Source organism: Aphelocoma coerulescens, chromosome 3, assembly GCF_041296385.1.
Source record: "Aphelocoma coerulescens isolate FSJ_1873_10779 chromosome 3, UR_Acoe_1.0, whole genome shotgun sequence".
NCBI lineage: Eukaryota > Metazoa > Chordata > Aves > Passeriformes > Corvidae > Aphelocoma > Aphelocoma coerulescens.
The window spans coordinates 79,405,742-79,421,353 of record NC_091016.1 but is presented as its reverse complement, the minus strand read 5'-3'; positions in this window follow the sequence as shown (position 1 = coordinate 79,421,353).

Sequence of the window (15,612 nt, the reverse complement as noted above, 5' to 3'; positions counted from 1 at the left end):
TAATAGATTTTCTAAGCTGTATAATCTCACCAGATTCTTAAAGGACACCATCTGTCTGTACCATCACAAAAGTCCAAGTATGCCCTCCCCCTCCCAAAAAATGCAAGATGTTTTTTAACCATAACTGTTGAATGTATTTTCACAATTCAAGAAATTTAACAATGTTTTTGAAGATGAAAGAGCATCAACAAAACTCAGAAAGCAGATTGGGGGACTTTCCTCCCTTGACCTGACAAGGATGGGGAATTTGAGCAATGTTTGTCATTTGTTCCTCCAACTCAGGAACACCATTCTTCCTGTACTACGGACAAGAATGATAATACAGATCTCTCAATGTACCGTGGGGATAACAGGGCAAGATACAAAAGTTAAATATTTACAACTGACCAAGTCCTACTCTGTTTGTTTCCCAGATTAAGAGCACTACTAGCAGTAGATCTGATGAGTTTTCTCATAAATATTCTTTCTACTGAACTATGGCTTTCCAGTATCCTGCAAGCCCAAAGGACACAGCCCAAGTATGGGTACCTGCGTTCTATCAGGGCCTGGTTTAGAATGACATCCCTAATAGATGAGAAAAGGGCTCAGTGTGTAGAGGAATCTGAGGCTCCATTAAAGCCTTATTGTGTGTTACTGCACATTTAAGGTGATCTACAACACTCCATCATCTGTCTGAGATATGCTACAGCCCACCTGTGTATGAGCTTGTTTTGCCAAGGAAGACCCTCTTTATTCTTGTGTACCCCCAGTATTGTCCATCAAAGACTAGTTAGTATACTCAAAAGTGCTCCCTCTCTTTAAGCACCTCTCACATTTCTATGTACACAATTTAAAAATATAAATTTTTGCATACTTGATTTAAAAGGAAATATATATATATATATGTATATATATACGCTTATAAGAAGAGGAAATGTGAGATGAAGTGATATTTACAGATAGTCCTAATGCAGAGCTCTTGTGTAGGCAGCAGTAGTGTTTCTTTTCATAACTGAAACCACAGAAACATTTACAAAGTAGAATGAGGCTTCTGCTTGAATGCCTATTCTCTATCCATACAACCTTGAAAGTTCTGCTAAAGTAAATTTCAGTTCTCATTCTGGATTTCAGGAGAATACAGAGAAAAAAAAATCACAGTCAAGATGTCTCATCTGATCCTGCTTGAACTGTTAGCTGAATGGGCAGAGTTTGCACTTTTCTCATCTCTTGGATAAGTGTATTTCTTTCATACCCGTGACAGCAAAGGAACCATTCTCTATGTCGTGTTGCTGGTCAGAGAGGTTTCCTACCCTCTCGGACACCATCACTCGATCTCCTTTCTCAACAGTACCATTAAATTGTGTGCTGGCATGGGTTTCTGTGGAAATCCTTCACGCACATAAATGAGTAGAACGATAATGACAGCAAAGTGCCTCAAGCTGAAGTATCAGGATGCAGATTCACAATTAGCCTGCGCTGCTCTCAGTCCATTTTGCCATATCCTTCCCCTGTGCCCCACACCTGGCAGCAGCAAAAGTGGTCCTACGATTACATACAGACCGATCAGCCATCCTGTTTGGCAAAGCCAGCTGATTTTGGAGAGGGGATAGTGTCTGTTTTCCACTTAGGCAAGTCCCTTTTCCCCCCCCAGCCCTGTGAGAGCCAGCACCAACACACAGAAAGGGGGCAGGGGCAGGACATTAAGGGGATGTGTCATGTGGGGCAGGACATAAGGTTGTCCATATCTTTAGCAATGCACATGACTTAAGTTGGTAAAAGCTCCCACTAGAAAAGGCATTAGAACAGATTGATAAAAATGAATTGCAGAAATTGCCAGGACTTGACAGTATCTATTTTTCAATTCCAGCATGGTTAAAATATGAAACTGCTCTATTGCTTTTTGTGGTGCACCACTTGAATTGCATGGAGGAATTGAAGGTGGAGAGTTTGGGATATTTTTGGTAAGCATAAGCCAGTATGTCTGATTTCTGTACCAAGAAAATAAACTAAAACTGTCACCAAAACTAGAACTAGTGTATACAGCAGGTGGATAGAATATGAAGAGTCAATATGACTTTATCACAGGGAAGTTGTATTTCAAAAATCTATTGGATTCCTTTACGCTGAGCATATGAAATTAGACAAGGAGCTGAGAGGGGATCCAGTGTCGGTGTGACCCAGCCCACTGCGGGGCTGGGGCAGCGTGTTGCCAATCAATCCCAGCCCCTCCCCTGGATCGAGTTCCCGAAGAGGCTGACTCAGAGGGTGGGTCGATGGGCGGCTCAGAAGCCTAAGATGCACCCCCTGGGCGGAGCCCGGGTACAAGCCACCTCCCCCGATTCGGGAAAATTCTCGGTTACTCGGTCGTTCATTGGTTCTGTTATAACCCCCGCCTCTCGGTTCCCCCAACAAAGTGGTTCTTGTTACATTGTATCCTCCCCCTGGCTTGTAACTCATTGGTTGTTTTCCCCTTTCACCGGGGTTTGCAAATTCCCTATAAAACTGAGGACAAGCCTCAGTATCCCATCCCATCCCATCCCATCCCATCCCATCCCATCCCATCCCATCCCATCCCATCCCATCGGATTCCAGCCTTCCAAGCTTGTTTGGGTTGCAAAACTTCTAACAATAAACCTGTTAGAAGTCAGACTCAAACAGCCTCTCTCTTCCTTTGTCTCCGAGCTAACATGAGCCGATCCCATTGGCCCTGCCATGCTCCCTCTGCCGAGAAGCCAGCTAGCTAGCCCAGCCAGCAGCTCTTTTCCTGACTCCAAAGTTGCTTCAGCGATGCGTGGAGGTAACGCAGCTGGACTGTCTCTGACCTGGGGCATGCCAGAGCTCGTCCCTGTTCGGGCACCAAACACTGCGTTAATCCAGTTAGGCTTTCAAAATACTTTTGACCAGGTCCCTCAGTAAAGGCTCATTAAAAAATAGGTTTCTGATGAAGCAAGTAACAAAATCTGTCGAAGTTCACTGTTACTGATCTTTCATTACTCAGTGAAAAGGTGAAGAATACAATATAGTGGTGAGGTTTACTGATGATACTAAGTTCTTTAGGATACTAAAATCAAAAGCCAGCTATAAGGTGTTGCTGGAGGACACCACGAATTGCTGAATAAGAAAAAAGCTAACAAAATTAGGTAAACTTCAGCAAATCTTAACTTTTTAATACAGACTAATGGTTTCTAAACATCACTAGCATTTAAGAAAGAGGCCATGGAATAATTTTGACTGGTTTGATTAAAATAGTCTCAGTTCAAAGGTAAACCACAAGGAAAGAAACTGAGATTAAGCAGAAAAACATTGTTAAAGCACTCTACTTTTCTCTCTCTCCTATTTTTCTAGGTTAGAAGGAAGATCGAGAAGAATGATCAAAGGTGTGGAACTTCTCCATCTGAGGAGATAGTAAATGAAAAGTAAACAGACCAAGATGTTTCTATTTGGAGAAAGGATAATTGAGGGGATACTCTGAAGGAAATCTATGAAATGGTCACTGGTGTTAGGGCAGATAAAGAGCAATCACATACAACTCACGATAAGAGAACTGAATGGGAGTCTATAACATTGTCATTTGGCAGGTTCAAAACACAAGGAAGTAATTTTTTTCCATAAAATAGAATTGAATCTAGAATACACTTGTCATTATGGTAAAAAAATTGGAATGGGTTAAAAAAGGAATCAGAGCCATCTTAGAGACAAGCTCATTGAAGACTATTATGCAGTGGTCTAGAAAGAAACCTCCAGCTTGGAATTATTGGGAGCTACAGGATATGCCCTGGAAAGAATAGATTTATATGTCTAATGAGCTTTTCACAAGCACCCACAATTGGCCACTGTGGGGAAGAGGAAACTGAGCTACAATGACCTTTGGTCTGCCCAAGTACAGGCACTTAAACTTCTACTTTCCAAACAGAGTAAATTACTTTAATGAGGCTTCTAATATCAGCCACATAATATGAGGTTAGCACAGGTAGGCAATATTTAAGTATTACGTCTAACTCCATATTGTCTAACAGCTGTGAAATATCCAAAGGGCATTATTGGGCATCATTCAAGTGGCACTGGTCTTATGCCATGAATGCAACAAGCCTCTATATGAGACCAGAGCTCTTTCTCCTGGTAAACACCATGCCATATGTTTTTATCAGGCACGAATTTGGGGGAGAATTAATCTTTATAAAGTTGTTATGTTAGAGTGTCCTAGTTATGTCAAAGTATAGAGCTGGGGGCTTCTTCATTTATACAAATATTGCTAAACATTTAATTTCAGATTTTCAGTCTGGTGGATAATAAAAAATGACTACCCACCAAACTTGTAGCATTAAATGGAGACTGTATTTTTGGCAGCTCATTGTAGAGGGATTAATATTACTGGAATAGCTTTGTTTCTCAGCAATGCCTCCTTAAGAACAGCTTCCTCTGAACACATATTTCTATTTGAAAAGGAAATACAGTATTAGAAATCAATGTTTTCAAAGGGTAATTTAAAGAAATCTATCTTGGCAGATGCTGAAATATTTTCAATTTAGAACAAATAGTATTTCTGTCATCCAGTTAGATTTTTTAAATTAGACCATTACTCCTTGATAAGTTAATTACAAAACAGAAAGAGACTCAACCAATCTAAAAAAGTGTATTGATGAAAGTATAGAGCACATGTCTAAAAGCTGCTTTTCCTGATTTATGGGTGAAATTTTACTTTTTATATGAAAAAAACTTGTCTCCAATGTCTTAAATCATAGGGAAAAATGCTCAATTTTTCACCCTATCACAACTAATTTTTTACATTGGTACACTGATGGACTATTGTTTTCCTGTGCTACCATCCATTATAAAAAGTGACAGCACCATAATTGAAATTATTTAAAATATGGTGCATTTAGATAATTCTTTACTTTGGTATAAATATGACTACACGAGAAATGCTGCTACTGGAAATTGCTAGGATGAGCTACCGAAATGGAATTACTGCTCGGCAGGCCATATTCCTCTGGGATTTGGAAATGAAAAATATCAGAACTTCCTTTGAAATGCAGAAAGGTTAGAGGAATGGAAGGAACATTTTTTGTTGGGTCTGTGATGCAGACAAGGGAAATATGGAGTATGTTGCAGCCATGGGTTGAAATGTCTCCAGGTCCATCAGCTGAATCCCCGTCTCGCCAAAATCCCTGACAAGTGTTTCAGCTCAGTGAAGTCACAAGAATTTTGGGTAAAAGGAAGTAAAATTTACCCCAAAAATTGCACTGGGTGATTAGCTTTGTAATCTCTGCCCATGGATGTCCCTGTAACTGTGCTGCATGGCTGCATTTTGTGCTTCTTACAGTAAGAACTCACCAAGGTGTCCAGTGGGAATCCTTCCTGATAAGTGCTGGGGTCTGAGCAAAGTCGTGGCAGGTATCAGTCTAACACTTTAACAAAATGAATAGTGGCAAGCCAGAACCCAAACTAAATGCCCTGTTTCTGAGTAGTTTAAGAGTATAGAAACTGTCCCACAGAGCCAACAGATGTTGCTGTCCTAAAGTGCACAGGCAGATTTAGCCTTTTCAGATACTGTACAATTTCACAGAATTTCACAGAACTGGCCAACTGGTGAAAAAGAACCTGGCCAACTGCAGAAAAATGGCAGAAATAACAAATCTGGGTAATGGGTGATACTGTTTCTGTGAAACTGTACAGTATCTGAAAAGGCTAAATCTGCTTTTCCACTTTAGGGCAGCAACATCTTGGGGTAAGAAAATATTTCTCATATTATATTCAACAGAACTGGCCCTAGAATTGAACCTGGAGGAACACTGCTGGTGACTGGTTGCCAGCTAGTTTTAAGTATGCCCCTTTAACAACAACCCTTAGAATGTTCAATACCAGGTAAAATCATAAGAAATTTTAACAAAAAAGTGTTTGCAGAAGACTTCTATACTTCAAATACAGGAAAGAAAAAAAGAGAAAAGAAACCTCTGGGGTACAGTAAAAAGCCCCAATTTTCAGTATACTGTCCGGTGGTAATTTTAAGAACCCAGAACTTTTGAAAAAACAGGCAATTTTTTAAAATTACATGTGAAGTCTCCTTTATACAAGGCTCTCCATATTACTGCTCACATCAATACTATCTCAGAGATAACAGCCACCCATAAATTGCAATATTGCTCACCTTCCTAAATGTGGAGCAAATTTAGGCAGGCACTAGGCCTTGGTTGTACACCTCCATCCCCTCCTTTTGATGAACAGAAATACAGGTAGCACTGTAAAGTTTGTAACTTTATGCTGTTACATGAGAATAATCCAGGGACACAATTATCTCCATTATCAGAAAGTATCCAGCTGTGTCCAGCATCATCTCCAGATACTTAGCCACATCTCAGTGGACACTGTAATAGGAGGTCTAAGATTGACCAGTCTGACCATTTCTTTAAAAATTGTATAGCAGGTGAACATCTTTTACCATGTATACCTGCAATTATGAAAGTAATTAAGTAGCACAGGTGAGACCAAGAAGCCCCTCAAAGTAAATCCCTGAGACTCACAATGTTATTGTAATTAGCTGTCTGTCTTTGTAGGTTGTTCGTTTATTGCATCTGCCCTATGTGCTAGGGATGACAACCCATAATTTGACAAAAAATATTTTAAATGGTTTCTTACTGAGATGAGGACTTATTTTCATTTTTCCCAGACTACATGTACTTTCTTTCTTTTGCTTTTAATTACAAATATTCATGGAAGTGAGAGACAAAGTAATGATCTTTACCCCTTATATTAAGAGAGAAAACCTGTCTGGTGATGTTTGTTTTATCTTTCCCTTACAAAGTGACATAGTCTAAGGACCCTGAAGGACAGGCATGTTAGCTCTGCAGTTTTGGTTTGGGATTGTTCCAGGTTAGATGACTTTTCAAATACCTCTAATTACCACTGTGGAACAGTTTGCATTTTGATATAAATTAAATCCCTGTCTATAAGCGTGGACTGCTAGTTTCTACAGAGGAAAAATGGAAGTCAGAAGTTCTATATGAAAAATAAACATAAGCTGCATTGAAAATTGGACTTCAGATCATTATTCATTGGTTCACATTAACATGCAATAGGGAAGTTACTGTGAGCATGGTAGCAGCACTGTGAGCCCAGGTTCCAGCTCTGTCACTTGCTTGTGGCTTTTCAGCAGGAGTATCTTGAGTTGCTGCATGGTGGAGCAATGTGCAAGGTCAAGTGGGGAGTGTCATTGAAATTCTGTGTTAGGGACTCCTGGCCAAGGAGAATGTGGCTAAGTCCATGATCAGGGATTTGACTTCTTTATTTATCATAGTTATTAATGTACCAGCTCAAAAGGTCAAGTGACTCACATGAGAATCTCAGTTTTCATTTGAAGAAAAATGTGTCCCTAGCCTTGTGCCTATGGAGAAAAGATAAAAATGCAAATGTGCAAAGGCTTAGGAAGTAGAATGATACTTAAAAAATCATTAAAAGACACTAAACATGAAGAGTTTTTGATCTGATGTTATGATCTGGGAGATGAATTCATGACTTTTGAATCAGGGATAGAAAAGATTAGGATGGACAATAGAAAAAGGAATGGAACAATCTTCAAATACTAATTATTTGAAGAGCTGTTCCCACGTGTTAAAACTTGAGATAATATTTTACTGTCTGCTGCTTACAAAAGAAAAATATATCCCATCAAGTCAAGATGAAGAATCCATGCAATGTTGTAGACTATGATCTTTCTGGCTGTTATCTCATTTCAGTCAGTTGGAATTTTACTGACCTGGAATTTTACTGACCAGTAATTTGACATTTGTTGTTGCAAAGTGGATCCACAAAAGCCACATCTGTTCACGCAGCACCAAACTGCCCTTCCAAATGGGCCTCAAGACCTGCTTCAGGGCTAGTGTATCTCATCAATCAATTAAACACATTTATTTTTATTTTAAAAATGAACCCAGATTTTACATGAAATATGGGAGGGTTCTACTGGCTATGGTTTGCTGTGCAATGACTATCAGTGGCCAGGCCTGAAGTAACGTTTTGGTTAGAGTTTGTTCCAAATAGTGACATGCTGGAACAAAAACATGAGATAGTTGAGCAAGCTTTCAACTACTGCAAGGAAGATCTAGTTGAAAGAGAAGAAGTTGAAGAACTCAACTGAGTGTGAGAACTCTTTGGGTAAAATTTTCACCCTTGCCCCAGCTCCAGCTTTTTGCAAGTGCTGAGTCTCTTGGCACATGTCTTTAACTAGTCTGGTGCTGTAGCATTCCTGTTCCATCTCTGAGTATCCTGTCAAGGGCTTCCCACAGGCTTGGTGATGGAAGCGTGGGGTACAAATCATTGTATCTTGCACACTAAGTGTTTTCTTATTAGCACCTGACATTGCTGGCCAAGTATGAAGAGAGAACGTCTCCATCAAACTTGATGACTCCAAAATTCCCTTTTGATCAGCCAGTGGTTAGATTTTGAAGGGAAGGGCACAGCTGTTTCAGAAGTGAAGTCTAGCAGTTCTTCATAAATGCCTTTCCTTTCACATCCTTTGATGTCAGGTGAAACCTCAATATCTCAGAATTTTCCAACAGCTGTTTTCTAAAAATCACAGAATTAGAAAATTTTCTTTTCGTGACCATACATCCTTACTTTTCCCTTTGAACCTATTCTCTGTGGTTCAGCTTCATTTGTTTGGTTCATCTATCACTTGCAGACTGATAACACTCTGGTGTCCAGTCATGGCCAGCTGGGTCTTTGTAATGTGAGATGGTGTATAAACACACTAGCAAAATAATGTTCTATTCCAGAGACAATTGTTGTTGAAAACAATCCTAACGATGGCTGGAAACCTGAGAAAGGAAGAGGATTATTGGTCAGTACACTACCATAAAACACAACAGGCTGTCTTTAGCTTGGCAGTAAGTTATCTTTTGTCACATATTTGCAGCCTTAGGGTTGTAGCTGTACAATAAGAGATCCTTATTTGCTTCTTACATTTATTAATATTATGTTGTTCTACTTGCATTGCAGCTGGAGAATGTTAGAAAGTGAGTCTACTGAACAAAACTCCTTGTGTTTTTCCCTTGTGTGGGCTTGATCCAGGAGCAGTAAGTGGAGAGCTGAAAGGTAGAAAAGAACTGTTTGAAAAAGTGGTGTGATAAAAGAAGACAGCTAAAAGAAATACCGGAGCTTTTAAACCACTCGCACTTAGCAATGCTGGGTTTTGTACCTTCAGTTTCATCTGCTTCTCACAGTCTATCTATCCTACCAAATATCCCTACCTTTCAAAATTACTCCAGCTTTGGATGGAGGTATTAGCAGCTGCAAGACCCCATAGGGTGTGATTATCTTTCTCCTGTCGATTATGTTTAAACATATGCTAAACTGTAAAGGTCATTTTTCTAGCGTGACTCTGGAGTACACTTAATGATAGTCTTGTTACCAACTGACCTCCTGGTCCTGGCAGAGATTAAACATCTTGGGCAAATTTTCATTGCTTGAATCCATGCCAAATCCTTTTAATGCGTGAAGGACTCGATCACTTCTAAACTGGTGATGTAGTACAAACAAGGTTCAGTTGTTTGATGCCAAGATGCCTGCTTGATTTTTGCAGTAAAGGAATAGAAATTCATAATGACCATGGGAATAGCAAAAGAAAATGTATCTGTGCAGATCTTTGTTGATAGCCTAATCTGATTCCTCAGTACATCCTGCCTGGACAAGGTTGAGTGATGCAGCAGCAGCCAGCAGTACTATAGCCATGCCACCTCATGTAATTAAAAAACATTATCTGTGTCCATGGCTTATCATCAGAAGCATAACCTCAGCTTTCAAAATAAGGGATATACTTTTTAAGTATTCATATTGTGGAAATTAAAGTAAATTAGATCATGTTGTAGTGTTGGTTTTAGCAACTTGTACTTACCCTGCTCCCAGCATATTTAGACTTGAACACACCTGAAAAATCTCACTAAACCTACAGTGGGGCTTTTTTCAGGGTTTTTTTATGCTCCATTGGCTATTAACATTTCACAGCATGTCAAAACTGGCCTTTCTGATTCTATTGAGCCTTGCTGAATGGGAATTTTTGTATCATTTAAGAGCAATTCATTCCACTGCCTGTATTCTATATCTTCTCCTCAGAAATAGGGATGATGACAGGTGATGTCTCAAAAGATAAGTAATCTTCCACTACATACCCTCTGTCTACAGTGAGTTCTCTAGATGTTGTACATGAGGTTCACCAGGAAAATTCATCATGGCATGTTACCTACTTTATTTATCCATTCCACTTGATACACCTACTAAAAATAGCTGTTCTTAGATGAGTGAATCTTGCCCTCTCACATGTGTCAGTCTGCAGGATCTAATTCTGTAGCTAATTTTACAAAACTGAAGAGTCATAAGATGAATGGGCTGCATTCACCTACTCACAAAATGGAAATTGTATCCTCCAGGGATATTTTGATGATTTAAAAATTCCTTAGGATACATGTCAATTAAAAGGAAAAAGAAAGAGGAAACATTCCATACACCCTTTCATGCTTATTTCCTCTTCTTCACTGTTGTTTCCCTTTTATTGCGTCTATCCTCAGATAAGCCTTCTGTCACCGAATCAGTTTTGCCATGTTGTATGTCTATTCTTTTCTCTTCTTTATTTTTGCATATTTGTTGTGGTTTAACCTGGCAGGCAGCTAAACATCTCATGGTCGCTCACTCACTCTTCCTCACTCCAGTGGGATGGTGGAGGGAATTGCTTCAGAAAAATAAAATTCATGGGCTGAGATAAAGATGGTTTCACAGGACAGAAAAAGAAAAAAAAAAAAAACTGGATATGCAAAACAAGTAATGCATGATGCAATTGCTCACTACCAGCTGACTGATGCCTGGCCAGTTCCTGAGTAGCAACCCCTGACCACCTTTCCCCCTAGTTTATATACTGAGCATGACACTATGGGGTATAGAATGTCCCCTTTGCCAGTTTAGGTCACCTTGTGCAGTTGTGTCTCCTCCCAACCTCTTGTGCCCTCCAGCCTGCTTGCAGGTAGGGTGGTGTGAGAAGCAGAAAAGGCCTTCCTTGACCTTGTGTAGCAACAACTAAAACACCCCCGTGTTATCAACATTATTCTCATCCTAAATCCGAACCACTGCTCTGTGCCACTTACTAGGAAGAAAACCAACTCTATCTCAGCTGAAACCGGGACAATGTTCTAGGTTACACTACTACTGTGTGAGATAATATTTCTATTTCTTTCTAGGCATTTCCTGTACTTTTATTATGAATGACAATGAGATTGGAACCAAGTTCAGCATCAACTAATGGCTGATTAGTGGTTTTAGTATTTCTGATAAAAATGAGCAGGTAACAGTCAAATTTTGAAGGAGAGGGTAATGATCGTAAAATTTTGCTCACATTTTGAGCTTTTGTTGATACTTCAAGTAGAGAAAGTAGATGACTCAATTTAACAGCTTCTCACCACTAGAATGGTTTTCTTTACACCACGACTGAAAACTGCACAGACAGGAGACCACAGAAAAGCTTGCAAAACCTAAGCTTTAGGTTTAACATTGGCTTAACATTTAAGCCTGGTTTAACATTGACAATAAATGTCCTGTGAACTAAAACAGAAAGGATGGGACAAATAGTGATTTTCTGGGCATAGGAATAAAGACAGAAGGAAAAATAAAGTCTTTCACCCAGTCTTTCCTTTCTGTGCTCAGAGGCAGGTTGTAGAATACAAGAAGTGATGAAAAACAGCAGCTGCAAAAATACAGAGCAGCCCAGCCTTTCTTCAGAGGTGGTGCTGAGCAGGTCAGCAAGGCTGCAAATTGAGGTGGGTTTAGTACAAGTATGAAAAGAGTGTATCTGCAACAGTCACAAGGTCATGCAAATATCACTCAAGTATCCATGAATATTTGAGCTGCAACTGCTGCCAGAAATTAAGGTGGTTTTTCTTCCAATGTAATTCTACAGGTAAAAATATATTTTTGTATGTAGGATACTATCAATCCCCACAGGAAAGTTTGTGTTCTAAAATAACAAAGAATGCCTTTTTCCTTAGTTTATTTATCATGGAATAGAAGTGTCCACACAGGCAGCTTTACATTCACAATTATATTGTAAGATTTTTAGTGGTTCATTTTTTCAGTGAGTCAAGTCTTAAAACTATTACTTGACGGAAAACCCCCCAACCTTTGAGGAAGAACAGGAACCATATTGATACTGATGTGTTCTGGAGATGGTACCCTTGTGTGCAAAATCCATTGCCCTCTTTGGACAAATCTGGACCCTCACACAAAGCACTGTCAGCAATGAAGCACTGTGATTAGCAATTTAGGAAAGAAATGTGATGCACTCAGAAAGGAACCCAAAGAAGCAACAAAGATGGTAGCCAGAAAATTATATATCAGCAGTACTATTTCTAAAAATAATGGTTTCCAAACTTTTCCACGAGGCATTAACAGCTCTTTAAGGGATAATCTTTATTGCTTTGTAATGTACAAAGCAATAAACAGCTGCTGAGATTGATTAATAGCCAAAGCAAAGTGGAGGCATGTAATCAATCTAAAAAGCCATTTATTGTGAGTATACTACAAAGCAATAGAGATTATTGCTGTTGCACAACAAACCATAACAGAGAAAGCACACACATACACACAGTTGTTTTCTTTTCAAGGCTTGCAGTGCTATGCTGCCTTTTCCCTGAGCTTTTCTTTTTAGTGAAGGCAGACAACTGGCCTTACAGCAAACAATCTACTGGGAAAAGTAATGCTCTAAGAACGTCAATGTTATCTAAAGGAGAAATAATATTTAGTTTTTCAGTTCTGTAGCTAGAAGTACAAAATTCCACGGGTATTCATCTTGTCCTTGGTAGTGGTACTGCTATTCACATTACCAAGAAAAACAAAAAGTGGCTCACCATTTAAAAAATTATCTAATTCATGCTAATGCAGAGCTCATTTAGAAATGAAGGCTATTTACTTTTGTGGGGTATTTTTATGAATGGCTACTAAATAACTTCAAATTTTTTCTGAGTAATACTGGATGAAACAACTGGGTCTCAGCTCCAGCTATTTCCAGCAACTACCCCACCTAATTCTTTTAGTACAGCTTTAATATAGTTCTTAATATAGTTTGGTTTTTGACTCCTCCAGAATCTTACCTCTCCACTAGTTTTAAACCTTTTAAAAAATTTGCATTCTGTTTTTTCCAGGTTGGATAATGCTCATTTGTTCCTGAATATAAATAAAGTATAAATTGCTTTTTTTGCTCCTTAAAGAGATGGTATGAACAGAGTCTCTCACCCTTCCCTTTGGCAGAATAAACAAGCTGTGCCACTGTAGCCTTATGGCATGATAGGTTTGTCCTGGATCCGTCTCACCACCCTTCTCTACACTCATCCCAGTCTCAGTCTCTCTCTCCTGAATGTTGGTGCTCTGGATGGCACTGAGCTACAGAGGGGCTCCCAGCACTGCCTCCTCCTGACACACACTCGCAATGTCTACTGGAAATATCTCACCCAGTAGACCCAAGGATCTAATCTGCCTTTTCCACATCCACTTAACACCTGAAGCCAGGGGTTAACTTGCACTCCCAGACACAACTCGCATATTTCTGTTTCTGAACTGATGACCTTGCAGCTTATGACAGAAATTTGTATTAGTACAGAAGGGCACAAGCTTACAATTTGCACTATTAAGTTTCACTTCACTTTTATTACTCTAGTTCTCAAGGTTATTCAGGTCTTCCTGTATCATATTGCCATCCCTTTCCTTATTAATGATGTCTCCCACTTCCGTGTCATCAGCAAATTTTATTAACAAACTCCATATTCCGATTTTAAGGTAATGAATAAAAATATGACTGAAGATGTATCCTTGAGGAACTCTTGGTAAAATACCACTCAAAGTCAGTTATCACAACATTAGGAACTGAATTCTCCAATTTCACATTTGCAGGAAATACAATTCAGCTCAATGAAAATGAATTTTTAGATCCTAGTGGATTTAAACTTTCCAAACTTTTATCTTCAAACACCTGAAAGTAGTTCATATCTGCAATTACCACAAATTTAATAACATCTACTTAAAATAATAGAATAAGAATTTTCATAAAATCCACATACATACCTCTTTACAGCTATAAAAGTTTGGAGTATAACAATTGTACTCACGATGTAGTGGTCCCTTTGATTGTTTCTAAGCATTTGACTCTAGTATTTAAAATAATTGTTTTAAAATTATAGTTGCCTTTGCAGTCAATTTTACCATTTAGCCAGCCTTATATTTAATCTCTTATCACTTTCATTCTATTCCTGCAAGTCACAACTTCCCTGGAGAAAATGATCTCCAGGCTTGAGATGACATTCTCCATGATTTCCTTTTCTCTGTGGGTCTGAAATTCCAAATTTCCTCATGTTTCCATTTTCAGCAGCCATACCATTCTTCTTTTAGGAAACACCGGGCCTAGACAGATTCATGACCTTTGTAGCCTTTCTCTACTTTTTATCTTTTTTTTTCTTTCCAGCTGGAGAGTTCAGTGTCAGAAAAATCAATGAAAATCTTTCAATAATTATCAGTGATATTTCTTTTGTTCCTGCTCGTATTTATATGCAAAGGGATTGTCACTGAAGTACATGATCTTTTGTCAAAATTTTTAAAGAAAATTCCCACTTACAGAAGCCAAATTGAAGCTCATACCTATCTCAGCTGTGTCTAACCCTACATTTGTGCTCATGAAGCATCCTGAGGCTGGGCACACCACTGCTGTTGCTGCTGCTGGCCTTGTTTGAACTAGAAAGTTCTACTGGCGGAAGTTCTGCTGGCATGTGCTACTGACATAGCTGTTTTGGCAGGATGTGCTCACATTTGGCTGTTTTTTGAAGATGCAGTATGTCCTCAGATCATCAGGCTTTTATCAGCAAGAGAAATCTGGCGCTATGGGAGGCTAACCCAGAGTATCTAGTGCCACATTTGGTAGATTGCTTTCTGGTCATTCTTTGCAGAATGTTGTGGAGCTTTAATCTATACTGTGAGGTACAATGTCCCATCTTAAAATCTGTGTAAATATTGGGTTGGATTTAAAAATGCTTTTCTATCTTGTACAATAACCTATTTTTATATGTGTTGTTTCTCCATACTGCAGATTTCTCACTGCCAGAAAACCAGACTGTACCCAACAGCAGAGTTCTCTTGTTCATACAGAGGAGATGAAAGGATTCTTTCATATCCAAAGAGGAGCTTAAAATGTTGGGTACTGTGGGCAAGTGGGACATAGAGACAACGAATGGTAGCTAACTATTTGCAGTAAATGTTTACTAAACCACAAGAACAAATTGTAGTTTCAAGACATACTGTAAACACTGGATGAGGGAAAATTTCAGGGTTGGACGTCAAGTTTGTGTTATCCTCACAGCACATTCACTCTGAGTTAAGAGCTGCTTAAAGAGAAGACTGGGGAAATAGGTGGTGCCAGCATTCTGGAAAGCTGTGCCAATCTGGGAATTTTGGCATTATTTGAGGTGCTCAGACTTCAGTAAGCTATACAAAATTAAGTATTTCCTGCTGCACAGTCTTTTCATGCTGGGTAATGTACTGGAAATCAGAGATGAACCTGATACAATGAGCTTTGCTGATTGTGGTGGAACAGTAAATAAGGTTTATGTCCAA